Genomic DNA, 19,189 nt, shown 5'->3' with positions numbered 1-19,189 from the left:
AAGTCCCCAGGGAAGACCCAGACAGCAATTCGCATCCCAGAGCAGATGAGCACGAGCTAGGGATGCACCTCATGAAATTCCAAAATGGAGGCACTCAAGGAAGTGACTCCATCTTGGGATGTAGTTCTGAGAAATAAAGTGGTGGCCAGAGGTCTGCCCTACGTCCCAGCTTTCAGAAACTCTGCCTAGGTACGAGGTGCCAAATACCCATCATTCTGTGGGGTCTCCTCTCTCACCTTCTCTATACGGTCTCTAGTATCTCTATCTCAACCCTCAATTCACATTTAAAAGTTTTAACTAATATCTTCTGCCATCAACCCAAATTGTTTCATAGGAGTATATTTATGCTAGATACATACATGAGAGACAGAAACATATTTTTCCGATACTTAGAAGTAACTTCCTTATTCCCATAACTTTATTATTTTCCTACATAATGATCCATACTCATAAAAAGTATTTTCATAGGGGCGCCTGGGTGGCACAGCGGTTAAGCGTCTGCCTTCGGCTCAGGGCGTGATCCCGGCGTTATGGGATCGAGCCCCACATCAGGCTCCTCCGCTATGAGCCTGCTTCTTCCTCTCCCACTCCCCCTGCTTGTGTTCCCTCTCTCCCTGGCTGTCTCTGTCGAATAAATAATAAATAAAATCTTTTAAAAAAAAAATTAAAGAAGTATTTTCATAGCATTCTTGAACTGGAAGTGGAGGAGTTGAAAAGCATGCGGGTGAGAAAATATGGCCCTTGGAAAAGAAAAAAAAGAAAGAAAATATGGCCCTTGAATTGAAAAAAAGCCCCCAGTCTTCTACTTGAACAACTCAAAGGTAGCTAGAAAGGCCATTGAACTCTACCTACCACAGGAAATCAGTAAGACAATAAAGGCTAAATCTTGAGACCATTAATCAACAAAATCTTAATGGATACTTCATAAAAATTCTAATTATTGGCAGCCTACTTTCCTATCCTTGGCCTGAGAAATTTTTATACACGAATTCTCAAGACTCGATCCAAGACTCAATCCATCCTTGATCATCTTTCCCTACACAGGTGAGAAGCATAAATTCATGTTTGGCAAGGACTTTAGAAATAACATAGTTGCCCTGTTAAAAAAATAAATAAGAAAAATACTGATCAAAATGTCAATTCAGCAAAGTAAGTCTGTCTTCTGTATCTTGAAATAATTTAGGGCTCAAAATCTTCTGAATGCCTTTCTGGACCTTCAAAAATATGTAGATATTTCCGTCTCTGGTTTTTAAGTTGTAGCATGTGTTACTGAGAATTTGAAGAGCTTTGCCATGGCTCCTTCCTTCATCACACTGAGCTCCTAGTGGGTTGGGATAAAGCCACATTTCTTCTGGTCTTTAACAAAAAGAAAAAGAAAAAGAAAAAGAAAAAGAAAAGAAAAAAGAAAGAGAGAGGAAGGGAGGGAGGGAGAGAGAGAGGGAAAGAGAGAGAAGGAAGGAAAAAAGGAAGGAAGGAAGGGAAGAAGGATGGAGGGAGGGAGGGCGAAAAAAAGGAAAAAGAGAGTCCCCATGTCCTAGGACACAGTGAGTTCTTTGAAATCAAATGGAAGCAGAATTACTGCCCAATCTTCTAAGTGTGTCATGGATTGATGAGTCAATATTTGAAAAGTGCTTGAAAGTTCTGAGATGAAAGACCACAGATCTGTATAAAGTATTATCATTATAAAAATAACTCTATTTTGCTGTGGTTATTTTTTTAAAAAGGGAATGTTCTTTTGGTTGCTGTTCATAACCAATTAAAAAAATAATAAAAACCACCAAAAGGAGGATATTCTTGCAGAAGAACATTAAATCATCAGTACTTTTCTACAATTAAGAAAAGGGAGTAAGTGGTTGAGTAGGGCGTTTGAGAATGCTCAAGGCTCTGCCCGGATGGCAACACAGGAGAACTGTATAATACACTTATTTTTAAAATAATCATATTAACGACCTATAACAAGCAATTTTCTAATCACAGTTTTCCACCTTTTTTCTATTTAGTTTTAAAGGGAACCCATATTTCTCCATGATCACAAAAATCAAACATAATTCTCTCATATTCTTTACATGCTCTGGCTCATTTCCTCTTTTTTTGAGGAGAAGCTGTGTCCCACGTCCAGGCTGCACACAAGATGGAATGTACTCAGTCTCCTACTAAGAGCTGACTCACCCACCACTGAGAGCAGGACATGTCATCTCACTTCACGGAGCACAGTGGCTGTGACTCTACTGAATTATGTAGGGAATTTATCATTTACTACCTACAACTTTCTAAGGACATGCTGATGAAACAGAGAAGATATTACTGTTTCAAAGAAGCTGTTTGAAAGAAATTATACTAAGCATTTTCTCACCCTTTACTAAGTCAGTGTATTAAACATGGAAATAAAACAAATAGAATGAAGAAAACAAAACAAAAAAAAATTTTATGGTCCCCAAATAATGGCTCGGATTCTGCAAGTTGATGAATTCTTGTGAACAAACCAAATATGGGAGAGAAAAGTGAAATGAAGAGCAGCAATTTCCCCTCCTCCTTGTTTCTTCTTCCAACTTGGCCAAAGTCCCTAGCTCCTTCTCAGAGTTACCTCCTAACCACCCAGGCAACTGTAATTTATTAAGTTATGCTTTGGCTCCAAAGATGTCAGGTGCTTCCCAAAGTGATGAGATAAAGACCACACCACACGTATGTTAATTCCAAAGAATTCTAGAATCAGGACTTTAAAATCATATTCTGGGGCAAGTAGTATAACGCCTTCTTTCAAATAAGAGAAATAAAAGTCGAGGTTTGGGGAAGGCATTCAAGTATTTTAGCAGAGAGTTTTCGCCTCGGTTTCCTTTGGCCGCAAAGCCAAAGCATTTTTGACAGATAATTGGCCTGGAAACAGTGCCCCTGGAAACCATCAGCCAGCATTCCCACCCATTAATTAAGTGATTCATTTTCATCTTTTTTTTCCCTCCCCATTTTTTTCCCTGTTTCCTTTTCCCACCCTTTCCTTGTTGGTTTTTCTTTGGACCATCCATACCTCTGCTATCCTTCTTGATCTATTTATTTGTGTTATAACTCGCTGCCCCTGGATATATTTTCTGTTCTTGTTGCCTCTCCTGACCTCTGGGTTCCTCTTTGACAAATCCTCCTGTCTTGCTACTTAACTTCCCTGTGGAAAGCTTAACTATGTTGCAAGTGAGAAACCTCTCCGGAAGCCACCCCTGACTGCTCCAACTTCCAGCGATTTTCATTTCCCTTAAAGTTCCATGGCACTAATGATTGGTACCACACAATTAGCACTTTATTACTGTGAAATAATCTTTTGTGTCTTTTTTTCCAGTTGAGCAGGCAGCTACTCAAGCACAGGGAATATTACAGCTAAGCCTCAGAAGACGTACCGTACCGTATAACTTCAACAAAGAGTTACTGATTGAGAAGGGTGGTGGACGTATCTCATGCAATAAGGTGTGGCCTCTTTGGGGATAATAGGATTTGGGGTTAAACGAATTTTAGATATCTAAGTTCTTTTACTTGAGACTATAGCAAACACAAGACTTTAAGAGGCTAAATAAGAGAATATAGAACTTTGGCCTCAAAGAGGCGTTTCTATTGCTTCATCAGTTAGAGACCCAATATTATGTGGCAGTGAGGTTTCAAATCCCTGCTGGAGGTTCTGACTGAATGAACTCATGAGCCCTGGGCCTGAGCCCATTTCTGCCATAAGTTCTATGAAAAACCGTGAGTAGGTCAACCTTTCTTGGCTTTGGTTTCCTCCTCCATAAAATGAGGGAGGTGGATAGATGACCTTTAAAAACTAAACAAGCCAAACAAAAACAAGACTAAGGAATCAGTATCCTCGTTTAGATCTTTACCAGCGTAATGTGACCTATCTAAACACATGCCCCACTTGGAGGACCACTTTTTCAGATATGCAAAGAAATGCCATCCAAATAAGACCTGGAGAAAAAAAGAAGTGATACAAAAATTCCAGGTTCTACTTTTCCTGTCGCAAAACCATTCACTTCCTAAACACACCTTGCTGGACTATAAAAAACTAGTAAAAAAAAAAATCTTCAAACCATCATATTTATTATTCTATGAGATACAAGACAGGAAGAAAAAAAAAGAAAAAAACCTAATAGCTCTCCATACCAGCAAATACCAGATAGGCAAAATACTTTTAAGTCTGGAACGATCAGGCTGGTTAAGGGGTTGCAGAAAGTCAAGGCCGACTTGACACTTCAATGTTAGTAAAAACAGTACATGCCAGAGCTACTTTCTTAAATCAAGCAATCACTGTGGTAAAGGAAAAAGGATCAAAATATCAAGACAAGCATGCCATTGGCTTGAGGTATGTGTCAGATTTATTGTGGCCGAGAAGATTAAAATCAGGCAACATTAAGGAGGGTGTGTGTGTGCTGCATTCAGATGTCAGGAAGTCTGAAAATTATGCCATCAACCCAGAGAGGTTCCTGGGTGGATGATAAATAAAAGACACATTTAAAACAGAAAGGCTGAAAAGCAACCAAGCCGCAGAGATATTGTGATCACTTGAGCCGTAGCATTACCTGTGCCTATGGTTAAGAGAGAAAAGCTAAAGATAGCAAGATGAATCAAGGTCATCTGAAAGGGCTATAATGAGAGTGAGTAGAAAAGTTGCTGACACAGGCTCAAAAATATGGTGTCAGGGTGGGGCATCAGAATGCACTCCAGGGTACAGACCTTTTTAGAGAATGGAATTCGGAGTTACGCCCATGTTTCAGAAGAGCTGGGGCAGGAGGCCGAGAGAGGGATGGAGAGAAAGAGGAACGGGCGGCCACATGCACTGAGAAAGGACATTCTTCTGCTGGAGCAGGGGCCTCTGGCCTAACCCAATCCATGCACAGAGAGGTGGGTGATGGCCCGACCACCCCTCAGAAGCCAGCCAGCCTCAAGTAGAGCAGGGATCCTCCGAGGCCAAAGGCGGGTCTGTAAAAACCCAAATCACGGTGACTCTTTAGTTTTTCTGGCTCTTCCTTAGAAACCACATAACCATGAACATTCTACTTCTTTTCCCACTGAGCAGACCCACATCCAACTTATATATTCCCCATCCACAAGAGACACAGCATACATGCAGTCAAGACGCCGTGCCGGGGACTAGCAGAGATCTTGCCAAAGGCAGGGCCGGGTGGTTGCTCAACTGTGGCATCAGCAAGCTTGGTCTACTGGAGTGTGTAAAGAGCCCTGCCTCCATGGACACATCCTGGTCCAATCCCAGCCCTCCCCTTACCGATTCTGGGACCTTGAGGGAACTGTCTTACTGGCTTTGAGCTTTTTTCATTTATAAAATGATAAAACAGACATCTCTTCTGCAGGGTCGTTGTGAGGACTGAGTGGGATTTGAATGTATGTAAAGCACTTAGTATGTAAAGCACTTAGTATGTGAAGCACTTAGTATGTGCCAGGAATGTAATTGGTATTCTAGAAATGGAAATGGTACTATTAATTCTCTGCACTCTTCTCCTTTAAAAAAAATTCATGGCTTTCCCCTGCCCAAATGCAAAGTGCCCTTAATGTGCCCCATCTTTCCTATCAAGAGAGAAATCAATTTGACAATGTCACTCATATCAAAGGACGATGCTTAATATTACAGACTCTAAAAAGCAATGAATATAATGGTATTGGGCAATGATTACATAAAGGAGTAATCTGTGGAGAGATATTCACAGCAGATAGGATGTCTCCAATGGCATTCTATAGATGAGTAATCATTCATTCTGCTTCTAGGTAAGATGAGTCTTATCCGGCTTGGATTCTGTATCTCTACATGCTTCCTTTTACAGTAATTCAGTCTAATTTAAAGGTAAATGGTGTAATCAAAAAAACATTACCCAACTCATTCTGCATGGCTATGCCATCCCACAGCAAATGATTGCCAAGAAACACTAGTAAACTTTTCCAGCACATATTTTGCCCAGACAATGGGCTGAATGGAAACTCAATGAAACAGATAAGGGTTGATGACTCAAGTCTCCAAACAAATTTTTGGTTAAATAAAGCCTCAAAGGCTAATCACTAGATGTGATCCACCCAAGCTAGAAACGGGGCATTCACTAACAATCAACAACTCTGCACAAGATCAAAAACTTGGAACTTCGGAAACATAAAATTAAACTGGACACAAAGGCTCCTGCCACAGCAACATGGACAAATGTCAAAAACATACAATGGGGAGGGTAAAAAACAAGCTGCCAGACATGAACTGAATTCACATTCACATTAAGCTTTAAAACATGACAAGAAGGGCGCCTGGGTGGCTCAATCGTTAAGCGTCTGCCTTCAGCTCAGGTCATGATCCCAGGGTCCAAGGATCAAGCCCTGAGTTGGGCTCCCTGCTCAGCGGGGAGCCTGCTTATCCCTCTGCTGGCCCCTCCCCCTGCTTGTGTTCCCTTTCTCTCTCTCTGTCAAATAAATAAATAAAATCTTTAAAAAATAAAAATAAATAAAACATGACAAGAAATACTAAATAAGTGTTTTGAGAGTATATACATACAAAATAAAATTATAAAGAAATGCAGAAGATTAAAAATAATAGTGGTTGCTGGAGGGAGGGGCAGGGAGAGAAATGAAATTGGAGAAGGTAACACAGGGAACTGACATTGTATTTGTAATGTTTTAGGTCTCATTTGGGTGATGGGTACCTAGATACTTACGAACTTCTCTAAATCTTCTTATATTTCTGAAATATTTCACACTAAGAAAATATAAAAAATAAAAATAATTCCATGATGGGGGGCCCGGGTGGCTCTGTCAGTTAAGCATCTGACTCATGATTTTGGCTCAGGTCATGATCTCAGGGTTGTGAGATCGAGCCCCGTGTTGGGCTCTGCACTGGGCATGGAGCCTGCTTGGGATCCCCTCTCTCCCTCTCCCTCTGCCCTTCCCCCTGGCTCTCTCTCTCTAAATAATAATAATAATACTAATAATAATTATCATCATTATTATTATTATTATTCCACGATGGAAAACTGTTGACCTAGGAGAGAAATAAAGTCTGATGATATTTTTGAGCTCTTAGTGATAATGAAATGGACCCCAGCAACTCTTTATTTCCATTTCACTGGGTCGGGTGGGGAGAAAAACTGGACGGATGAGGATTTGATAAGAGGGAGCTGAGCTAAAGGGAAAAAGACCCTCCTCCCCCTACCCTTTGGACCACTTGTTGATAGGGACAGGAGGACTTAACAAAGGCAACCTGGGTCAGGGAGGAGCATCAGTCTGACTCATTCCTGCTCTCAACACCTTCCCAGCAGGCAAAAGGAGACGAGACTGGGGAAGCATGAAGCCCTAGCCTTTTAGGATTTTAGTCTACGCCGGAAGTGAGCTAAAGCGCAGGAGGATTCAGGACCAACTTCATGGGCATGTGACCTATGCAGTCACACAGGGCCCTGTGTTCTCTGTGCTTCGGTTTAACGGCTTAGTCTTGAAATTCTTAATGTTATCTTTGAACTCATGTTTTGTAAGCAAAGACGAACAGGACAATGGAGCACACACATGAGTGGAGAAGCTATTATGTGCGTCATATGTGTCTGCCAATGGTCCTTGCCACCCTACCCACACACAGCAGTCACAATGCCATGAACACACTGCATGGGAGTTCAGGAAGACTCAAAGTGGGCACAAGATAGCTGTGTTATGTCTGAAACTGAGTAAGTGGGCTTGCTGACAGCCCAAGAGGCTCTGCTTTCCATTTGAACCAGAATTTTCTTCAAATGCAGAAAGAAGGCAAAAGAGTTCTAAGAAACACTAACAATCATTTCTCATTGCTGTTACTTCTCTGTATTAGCCACCTACATATGCTGAAAAGGATGGGACAGAAGGAAAGGGAAGGACAGGGCGATCTATAGTTCATTTTCTTTTTAGTTCTCCCTCAGTCATCAGGAAGTCAAAAGTAGAGAGTATTGGTAGAATGTGCACGTATCAAGAAGTGAAATAAAAACAGTGAGCTAGTTCTCTGCAGCCTTTCTACTCCCGGTAAGAAAAAAAACAACAACAACAAGTATGCATGTTCTACAAAGAACTGTGTAATTTCAAGGACTCTGGATGTGTTAAGCGTTCTTACATTTGCATTTAAAATCACTCTGTATAGGGGCGCCTGGGTGGCACAGCGGTTGGGCGTCTGCCTTCGGCTCAGGGCATGATCCCGGCGTTGTGGGATCGAGCCCCACATCGGGCTTCTCCGCCATGAGCCTGCTGCTTCCTCTCCCATTCCCCCTGCTTGTGTTCCCTCTCTTGCTGGCTGTCTCTGTCTCTGTCAAATGAATAAATAAGATCTTTAAAATCACTCTATATAATATAAAGATGAGTTGTAAAATTCACACTAATAATTTAATTTTTAAAATTTTTCTTTACTTAAAAATAACACTACATGGTAAATAAAACATATCATAACAAGTTGAGAAAGAGAGACTGAGGAATAAAAGGAAAAGCCCTCTATATTAATACCCTTTTCCTTGCCTTTGAATAAGGGGCCCTGAATTTTGATTCTATACTGAGCCCCGCCAATTATGTAGCCAGTCCAGGGAATAGTTAACTACCAAGTTCTCTCCCAAAGAAGTATGGTTTCTAATAGTCTGAAATGAGTGTTCAATTAATTGATAGTATGTGTATTTAGGTGTATCTCCTGAATAGCATCTTGAATTGTGTAAGTTTTGAATACATGCTTTGAAAGAAAGCAAGACTGAAAAGTCGGCCATTTTATTACTTTTGTTTTCTTTTTTTCCCATCTTATTACTTTTTTTAAGATTTAAAAAAAAATTTTTAAGTAATCTCTACACCAGCTTGGGTCTTGAACCGACAACCCTGTGATCATGAGTCACATGTTCCACTGACTGGGCCAGCCAGGAGCCTCGAGTCGGCCATTTTAAAGAGAAGGTGAGAATCCAAATGGAATATATACTTCCTTTCCTAATGTTATTTGGTAATGTTAATCGTATTCTCGTCTGGAACCACCTTTTCACCAAATATCATTAGGTATATATGGTCATACATTTTGGTGAGCGTACCTGGAATACCTGTGCGTGTGTATATGTGACAAAGAAGGAGAGACAGAGAGAGAGGAAGAAAGCTCAGCAGTACGCACTCAACAGATGGGAGCTTAGATGCCTAGTTCTGGGCTGCTGGTAACTCCTTAGGGCTCCCCCTGGATTTCCCAGTTAGAACCCACGGCCTCTAGTTTTACCTTTTTTATCCTACTTAAAGCATTTCACGAGCATTCCTCAAATGGCTCAAAAGCCTAGGAGACATGTGATGTGTAACTGCAATGACTGGAAAAATCAATGTTTTGATTTTCTCCAAGGTCAGAAAGCACAATCCTGGAGATCACTGGAGATCAAGGGACTGGCAGGTATTCACACTCGAGGTGGACTGGCCTCCTCATTTGGAGAATGGTGCTACATCTGGGGTATCTGGGTCTGGAAAGAAGAGGCCACCTATGGCCTCCAAATTGCTTTCCTGAGGACTGAGCGACACAAAGTCCTGCCCAACCTGTTGTCAAGGGTCATTAATACTAATGAGTCTTGGGAATTGCTAATTTTGGTCAACCATTTTACCCAGCACTGGGTTTGTTTATTTGAGCTTTGCAATTTTCCTTAATAAATAATCAACAAATCCTTAAATTGGTGGCCAATGTCTGTAGGCAAATTTCCAGAGTGTTCTGACTGTCAGAATGGAAAACAGCCAGCGAGCAAGGGTTGAGAAAACAGGAAGGATTTATATAAACATGTTACTTTATATTTATATTATATTATACTATAAACATGTTACTCTCATTTTCCTAGCTGGTCTGATGTTATACCTTTATTTGATTCTTTGACATGGTTGAAATGAAAGGCAACTGGCTTAAATTACTCAGCTCTAGGGAAGTCAATGCACTAGTACATAAGAAGCCAGCTCCATTCAGCAAGGGAATGTTCCTTGATGTTCTGAGTTGGATCGCAAGGGAATGTTCCTTGATGTTCTGAGTTGGATTGCATCCTACCAGAGCTGGGAGGACTCTGGTGAGGGTCTTAAAGGGTACTGACCCAGTGTCATTCCTAACTTCAGGCGAAGGTGTTTGGAAAGGGAGCAGTCAGCCGTCCCAGCTAATAGGCCAGGTGCCTCTCAGGCAGGAAGAGAGTCAGACAGGATAGGAAATCAGACAAAAATAAACCTATTCTTCAGAATCTGAGGTGAATTTTATCACTCTTTCAATGTATATTCAAATAATTTAGGCTAAGGAAACAAAGTAGGGGGGGAATGCTTGGATGGAATATTTTCTTTTCCTTGGCCAACTGCATGGAAGAGGCAGACTTATGTGTGTGCTGCTGAGGCTGACACTGAAGTGACCTCCGAAAGCAAACACCCCAGTGAAACTGTTACGTAAACCAAAATTACTAGACATTCCAGGCCACCACAGCATAGAGCAGGCTGTGCTAATGACAGCCCGCCACCTGTAAATAGCAACTATTTCTGAACAGAAAGGGGACGGAGGGAAATCTCCTCCCTGATTTTACATTAGCGATTACATTTTACATTGGCTACAATTTTGTAAGTAATGGAAATCTAAAATAGTTCAAACTTTTAGAGAAAGGCTTTGTAAAGGGGATAGGTGGTAAGAGGAAGACTTTGCGGTTTCAAATCGGAATGGCAGGAACCAAATTTAATCAAAACAGCAGGCCGCAGGCTGAAAAGGGTATAATATAATATGGACTAATGTGTTACTAGCTCATGTTCACTACAATGAGATTAACTCCCAACAACATCATAATCAGATCTTGGTATTTCGCTGGGTTAGCTCTATGTCCAAAGGACAATCAGCCAGAAATAAGTGTGATACATTTCACACCAAAATTTTGACTTACTTAAGTAAAGTTGCTTTTTAAAAAATCCTTGATTTTATAAACTGATGGTGAATCATCAAACCCTTCAAAACCCCTCAAGTAAACAGTCTAAAAAAAAATTCTTTTGAGCAGAGGTTACATTGATGCTGCTTATATTTTTAATCAACCAATGAGCTTTGTTCGTAAAACCAGAGATTTGGTTTAAAAAAGCACACATTTAACGTGCTTCCCACCAAAAAATCTGCATATCCAAGTAAGCTGCTTAAAAAAAAAATCTTCAAAATCTATACACTGATTGAAGTCATCAATCCCTTGTAAGGGCTTTTCTTAAAGTAAACAATCTAAAATATTCTTTTTGAAAGGTGGCTTCACTGATGCTTGTTATACCAAGGAGCTTTATTTGTAAAATTCAAGACTTGGTTTACAAATGCCATGAGGCCTGGGCAGAGAGGAGCCCTGCATTTCCTTTGTGCATGAGAGTTAATAGGATTAAAGCTTGAAGAACTGAGTCAAACCCTGAGCTGGTTAAGATGGATGTATGGCATTTCAGGCTTCCCATTTCATAACCGGCCTGCCCCACGTTTTACAAAATAAAACATGCTGGTGAGCTTATTTACATGGTTCTTCAGGAATACATTGATTTCAGAACCTTGAAAAGGGAACGCGTGGCCATTTCCTCTTGTGAACCATATGGCTTTTTGTGTACTCAGCCTGCCTGGTTTTCGGCTGGCTCCTGCTTCACTGTCAGCAATCCGCAGCTCCGGCCCAGCTACAACGAGAAGAAAGTCTACGTCTTTGTGCTCGGAGAATTTTTGTGTACGAATTAACAGTTTCTAACTTTCACAACGATGCAATTTGCACTGGCCTTAATCATCTGTAAATATAGCAAAGCTGAGCTAAAATGCTAAAGACCTGTTATCTTCCTCCAGATCATGTAATGGAACTGGGGGTCTGCTGCTTTCTGTTATCAAGGTGGTTATTATCAAGTATAATTTGTGGTTGGGAATGTTTGGCATTCCTGTCTAGCAGTAGCCCAGAATGTTTAGAATAGATTTTTACAAAGGAGTTCAAACATCTGTCCGTTTTAGGTCAGATTTCTGTGAGAACTTATGCATTACAGTCTCTAAACATCTGCAGCTGTCCCAGATTAAATGGAAATGGTTTCTTGCATTACGATGACAACAAAGGGTCAAGTTTAAAATCAAGAGTATAAGAATAAGGCTAAGGATGGTAAGCAAAACATATGCCCATCTTCCAAATGCCCGATAACGTCACTACTTGTAGGTTGGGCTGGAAGGCTGCTTAAGTGCCATCCTAGCGCAAGACCCGTTAATTAGTAGTCTGTAACACCAATTTGCCTATGGACGAATACGCAGCATCACAATGTCATTATGGCATCCTCTCATTCGCAATTCCGGTTATAGGAACATGGTTGGGCGGAAGGGAAGAGTGCTTTATTAAATGAAAGCTGTATATAAAACTGCAAAGAAACACAACGTCAAATTTTGGAAAGGAAGTTAAAGAAGAATTAAAACAAGCTGTGATGATCTTAACAAAGACACACAAAACCTGTTACTAGGAAGAGTTGTTTGGTCAAATTTCCTGTTTTTCCCTCAGCCCTGGTTTGTTTTCAACACGTCTTCAGTGCACAGTTTACTGCTGCTGATTAACATTCCTGCATGGCCAGCCCAGAACTGCTCTCCAGGACTTTTTCCTTAAACATACTCTAAACAAGGTGGATGTTCTCTTTCTTCTCCAGATTGTGGTCTCCACCAGAACTGAGAGATGATAAGCCATGGCCTGAAACAGCTGAAAATTAATACTAGAAAATAGAAAGTCATTCAGGTATGGGTTAATAAGAGTCACAAAATGAAAATTTCATGAAATGTCTCTTTAACCCCAGCAATTTTACTCCAAGAGTCCAGAAATCAGCTTGGACTGTGACAAAGCACATCAAATCAAAGCCACACAAGCGTTGCTGATGACTCTTTGTTTGGTTTTATTCACTTAAAAAAAATTTTTTTTTCCTTTGCAAAGACATATCTGACTCTAATGGCAACCTATTATAAAATTTAAATAACTGAATCATACCATTGTGTCTGGAACGTAGGGAAATAAAAATTCCTCCCTTGGGAAAAAAGTATAAAACATTAACATTTTTCTAAGTATTTTATAAATTACACAGCTTTATTAAACACATACCATTAGAAGTCTCTTCTGTAACTGACAACACTTTTCTTAATGGTCTTTACATGTTTAAATAAATGGCTCCTGAAAATGTGCATTTACATTATATAAATAAAACCTTAATTAATATAAACATACTCAGATATAAACTTTTTAGAAATGTCAGCTTAAAACTATCCAGTCTAAATAAATCCTCTTAGAACTAGTCTAGCAAAGCAATTTTTAATGCATTTCTTCACCTAAAAAGCTCATAGAGATTTAGAAGCACTATCCAAGAGAGAAACCAAGAGAGCTTTAAAGAAGACTGAATGTTTCATTCATGTAGTAAACAACCCTAAGCATACCCAATAGATGGACAGTTTTTGAAACCAACTAAGGCCATGTGATTTTATTTTCTTTTTAGTACTTACTAGTATCTCCTGTTATCTTGGTCACTTATTTGCTCTCCTATTTATTGTTGTCTCCCCAACCTGAATTGTAAACTTCTTGAACGTAAAGACCAGATCTGTCTTGTTCTCTGCTCTATTAACACAAAGCATAGTACCAGGCACATAATAGACGCAAAAAGTGGCTCACTGGAAAATTCACGAACAGTCTGACGAGACAAAGCTAAAAAGACTCAGTTATTCCAGTGTACCTCACTTTATCCAACTGATCCCATGTGTCTGAATCTCTAGCTGTTTTCCCCCTTCTTCCTTAATAACCCCAAGTCTCCACTGAATACATGACCACCTGGAATAAAGACTACACTTCCCAGCCTCCCTTGCAGCTAGATGTCATGAGGTATGAACTAATAAAATGCAAACAAAAGCATTTTGCAGCAGCTTCTGAGAAAGTTCCTTGAGAGACAGCTGATGCAAGCCCTTTGCCCCTTCTTCCTCCTCCTCCTCTTCCCTCTCTCCTTCTTGCTGCCTAAATTGTGCATGTAATGGCTGGAGGTCAAAAACAGCCACTGTAGAATATGTGTTGATCTTGAGAATGAACACCACCTGTTAGGACAGCAGAGCAGCAAGAGAGAAAGAAGGCTAAGGCTGGGTGCTTGCCTTGTGGAGTCCCACCCACCCTGGACTCTTTCCCATTGCCCGTTGGTTCCATGGAGAAAGAAAGTCTTATCTTTTTTTTTTTTTTTTTGAGAGAGAGGAGGTGGGAGGAGGGGTAGAGAGAATCCCTAGCAGGCTCCACACCTGGCACAGAGCCTGACGCAGGGCTTGATCTCAGGACCCTGAAATCATGACCTGAGCTGAAATCAAGAGTTGGACACTCAACCAACTGAGCCACCCAGGTGTCCCAAGAAAGTCCAATCGTAATTAAGTCATTCTACTTTGAGTTTTCTGTCTTGTGCAGCCACATTAAATCTTAGCAATACGATTTTGAAAATAATCTGAAAAGCAGGCACAGGTAGACTTAATGTGTGTCTCTAAAAAGTCCATTATCTGACAAACACATTGAGAACTCTTTAGAACAAGTAGGCAAGTATTCGTGAGAACACATTTCGTCCTCAGAATTCAGTCTGATACTATGAGAGAATACAGACAAATTCAAGACTGAGTTCTTGTCCTTAAGAAGTTAGTGATTTAGCCAGTGAAAAAGGACACGCACAAACTGCCCATCCTCCCTCCCCAACACACCCATCCAGAGGAAACAACACACAGCAGCAAAGAACAAAGAGTGAGACTGTGCAATGAGATTGCAATTATGGAAGGCATGCAGAAACCAAGGGGCCAATGAGGACTAGAGTTCTTGGGAAAGGTTCCAGGGAGGAGCTGGCCCTTGAGGGGAGCCTCACAAGAGGGGCTGAACCCGCAGAGGCAGTAGAAACTGGCTGGGTGTCCCCAGGGTGGGGATGGACAGCAGGGAAACCTCTGTTTCAGTAATGAGCACAGCATGTTCAAGGAGACTGGAAGGAGGTCAACCAGATGTGTGGCCTCTGGAAACCAAGCCCTCCCTTTCCTCAGAATGTGGTCTCCCGCCTTGAAGAAAGTCTCGTAAAGGATGGCTCACCTCACTGTTCATCCCCCCATTCAAGAGAGAAATCTCTGCTCCAGACTGTCCCTGCCTCACCCACAGCGCATGCCTGATACTGCGGAGGACTCCCCGAGCCTACTCTATGCTACGCCTCAGGCCCAGGGGCCTGCTTTTCTTTAGGGATCCTGCTCCGAGCTCAGCCCGATAGTGACTTCTAGAGAACTGTGCTTACTGGGCAACAGGCACACCTGAAGTCTTCTTCGGCTCCCCTGACGAGGTGTTCTAAGTTCAACTGTTAGGTAGAGGGAGGGTGCTCTGCCTCCTACGTTGTGAAACAACAGTAAAGCCACAGACTGACCAGTCATTGCTTCCAAAGAAGAGGCCAGGGAATTCGATTACTCACAAGCTAACCACAATCACAGGATGAAGCAGCAACTTTCCTAGTAAGTTCCCTTTCAGCTCTTCCTCATAAACAAATCCATCGTTCAGTTTTTAAAAAGTGACCAACCAACACCTGAGGAAAAGGACGACGCTGTCTAAGCTAATGAAAGACTTGGGCACAGGCAGGATGTGCTTTGGAAGAGCACGTGCCGTTATGACCACCAAGGAACCCAGATGAGGTCAGGTGAACAGAAGGATCCCTATAGAATCAGGGTCCAGGCAGGTTTACTTTGAGTAATAAAGTACTGACTGAGGAGAGGGCCCAAAGTGTAACAAATTACCTAGGGTATTTTTACGTCTGGAGTGGGGAGGAATGAACAATCTCTCGGGGGTCTGCTCTAAGGCAAATGAAACCAAACTTGACTCTTTTTCCAAAATGGGGCCTAAAATGGCTCCCGGGAACCCTCCCTGGCAGCCTAGTGGGGCAGAAAAGCCTGGTGGGCCAGGTGTGAAAAGACTTAAGGGCTAGCATAACTCTGCTGCTGTGGAACTTGTCGTTGACCTTGGTTTCTTTATCTGTCAGTGATGAGGAGTTGGACTGCAGATGGTCTATCCCCAAAACCCACTCTGGCTCCAACAACGACTCTGCCAGTAACAGATGAGGGCACAGGAAAGAAGGAAATAAGAATTTCTGACTTCGTCTTCTGCCCATCGCCATTTCTCCCTATGCCCCAGATCACATTAATTCGTCAATTAATAAACAGCCATCCGCGGCTGCACTCTCCTCTGCAGCTCAGCGAATTTCATGCTTGTCTGGTGACAGCAGCAGCTGCTGCTCTCCTCAAACCACATCCTTCCCCTTCGTCATGAGGCCTCCTCGCTAGCCACAGTTTGCCTTGGCCAGAGCTCCCTCTGCGTCAGCTTCCACCAAAAACTGCCACCCATATGCAGAGTTCTAGTTCATCAGCTTCCATGAAGCAGATCCAGCTGGCCAGAGGAGAGTTCCAGGTGGTCAAGACCAAAGACTTTCATAGCATCGCAGGCATATTAAACCTGGAAGGGACCACAAAACGCATCCAGTTTGCCTCCAATTTATAGATGAGGACACTAATGCCAAAAGAGGTTTATTTCTCTAAAGTGGCCTAGCCAGAGCTAGAACCTAAATGTTTGGACTCAAAGGCCAGTCATGATTCTGAAATGACTAAAGCAGAAGCTACTATTTATGGTGTGCTCCGTGCCAGGCACTATGCCAAATGACTTCTTAAAGATTAGCATGTAAAAACTTGAATTCAGGATCTTTTCTTCAAATCTGCTCCTCCTCCTGTCCTCCTACTTTCATCAAATGGCACCCCCCATCCATCTAGCTGCTTATGCCAGGAACTTGGGAGTCATCCTTGACACCTCCCTCTTCCTCATGACTCCCTCACATAAAACTCTTGATTTCTGAGACCATCCTGTCATTTCTCCAGAGCATATCTTGCATTTTTCCAATTTTCTCCACCAGCAGTATCTCCAACCCTGGTCCAAACCAATTTTGCCTCTTGTCTGGACTACGGTCACACCTCGGATTTCACCATGCCATTGTTACCACTCTATTCCTGTCAACCCATCCTCCAACCAGAAACCTGAGTAATTCTGGAAAGACATAAATCAGATCATGTCATACCCACCTCTGTTCCCATCCTGCCACTGCTTAAGCCCCCCGGTCTTCCTACTACACTTGGGATGAAGCTCAGATTTCTACAAGGCCCTGCCTTATTTGTCCCCTGATGACATCTCCAGTCTCCTTTCACCCCAGTCTTCCCACAGCTCTGTAAGTTCTACCAACAATTCTTACAGTTCCTCCAAAGCTCCAAGTTCCTTCCAGCTGTAGGCTGGCCCTCTACTAACATGCTCTCCTTTCTGTTCCTAGCCTGGCTCACTTCTCACTGTCTTTCAAATCTCAGCTGAAACATTACTTCTCCAGATGGACCTTCCTCAAGACTCTGGTAAAAGCCACCTCTTCTGTGTAGCATTTACCAATTTGGGGTATATTTTTTTGAGTATCTGTTTAATGACCATCTCCCCAACCAGACTAGAAGCCCCGTGAGGACAAGGGACTATGTCTATTTGCTCATCATCATAGACATAGAATTTAGTGACAGGCACATGGTAAGTCTTAAATAAATATATGTTGAATTAATATATTAATACATGTATGCTCTTAACACTTACCAGATTACATCAGAAGAGAGAGAAGATATAGGAACCCTGATGGTTAGTTGATTCATTTGGAACAAACAGAGTCTGGGATAGGTTAAAAAATGCCCTCCCAAAAGATATCTATGTCCTAATTCCTGAAGCCTGTGAATGTTACCTTATATGGCAAAAAAAAAAAGAAAGGAAGGATAGAAGGAAGGAAGGAAGGCAGGCAGGCAAGGAAGGAAGGAAGGACAAAAGAGAAAAGAAAAAAGAAAGAAAAGGAAAGGATAGAAAAGAAAAAAAGAAAGAAAGGGGGAAGATCTTTTGGGAAGTGATTAAGCTAAGAATCTTGAGATGGGGAAATGGTCTTGGATTATCCGGAGAAGTCCTAGATGCAGTCACAAGCGTCCTTAGAAAAGAGAGGCAGAGGGATCACTGGCACGCAGAAGAAACGGGGATGTGAAAAGGGAGCAGAGAGGGATCTGAAGATGCTGGAGTGATGCAGCCACAAGTCAAGGAATATTGATGGCTAACAGAAGATGGAAGAGGCAAGGAACAGATTCTCCCGGTAGCCTTGGGAGAGGGTCTAACCCTGCCAGCTCCTTGATTCCAGCCCAGTCATGCTGATTTCAGACTTCTGGCCTCCAAAACCGTGAGAGAATCAATTTCCATTGTTTCAAGCCACCAAGTTTGGAGTAATTTGTTACAGCAGACACGGGAAACTAATATAAAGCCCATAACATTATTTAGCTAAAACACAGTGGTTTACATCTGGAGAAGTTTTACTCTTTCCCCGCATCCCCCGTCTGTACTCTGCCATGCACCGTTCAGCCACAGGTAAACATCGCATCTTCACGCCTGGCCCCACCTCTGCCACACATTCCCCAAGTCAAGAATCAGCCATGAGGAATGAAAAAACTGTAAGGCAAGACAAAAGAAGGGACTGACCGCTAGGGGTAAAAATACTTCAAAGCTCAGGACTTACTTAAAACCAAAGTAAACAATGTCTTAATCTTGCTTCCAAAATGTTTTTGGATCCACGAAGATCTTCCGTTTTCACTTCCATAATAAAGGAAATCATTTATCATAGGTAAACAACTGCTTTAGAAGAGCTAAAAAATCACATGCCATGAAATTAAAGGCATTGTACTTTCGGGGCGCCTGGGTGGCACAGCGGTTAAGCGTCTGCCTTCGGCTCAGGGCGTGATCCCGGAGTTATGGGATCGAGCCCCACATGAGGCTCTTCTGCTATGAGCCTGCTTCTTCCTCACCTACTCCCCCTGCTTGTGTTCCCTCTCTCGCTGGCTGTCTCTATCCCTGTCGAATAAATAAATAAAATCTTTAAAAAAAAAAAAATAAAGGCATTGTACTTTCAAGTTCATCTTTCAGCCTACCTCTGGTCATAGTTCTGTCTCACATACTCAGGTCTGGATCTGGCAGACTGATAAGGCACTCTGCTTTAAGACAATCTATAATTTTGTAAGACAAGATGCCTAGAAATATAAATTTCCAATGACTTATTTTAACATCATAAGAAGTCAAATAATATTTATGAGGTGAGACACACTGTGAAGAAATACATTTTAACATACTCTCGATATTCCCACCCAGAGGACAGGGATAATAGC

The 19,189-nt window shown here is 41.8% G+C and overlaps 1 protein-coding gene and 1 long non-coding RNA gene across 26 annotated transcripts in view; both read right to left on the bottom strand.

Moving 5' to 3' along the window:
* AOPEP (aminopeptidase O (putative)) overlaps window positions 1-19,189 on the bottom strand; it is a 324,976-nt gene that overhangs the window by 185,549 nt on the left and 120,238 nt on the right. The gene's annotated exons all lie outside the window — the stretch shown is intronic.
* Window positions 8,266-18,712, bottom strand: LOC117797005. The gene is made up of 3 exons (XR_004621816.1): window positions 12,417-18,712; window positions 11,497-11,616; window positions 8,266-8,278 (listed from the first exon to the last, which is right to left on the bottom strand). It is a non-coding gene; the product is annotated as an uncharacterized LOC117797005 (long non-coding RNA).

Source organism: Ailuropoda melanoleuca, chromosome 17 (assembly GCF_002007445.2).
Source record: "Ailuropoda melanoleuca isolate Jingjing chromosome 17, ASM200744v2, whole genome shotgun sequence".
NCBI lineage: Eukaryota > Metazoa > Chordata > Mammalia > Carnivora > Ursidae > Ailuropoda > Ailuropoda melanoleuca.
Note: the sequence above shows the minus strand (reverse complement) of the source record. Positions and strands in the feature narration are given on the sequence as shown.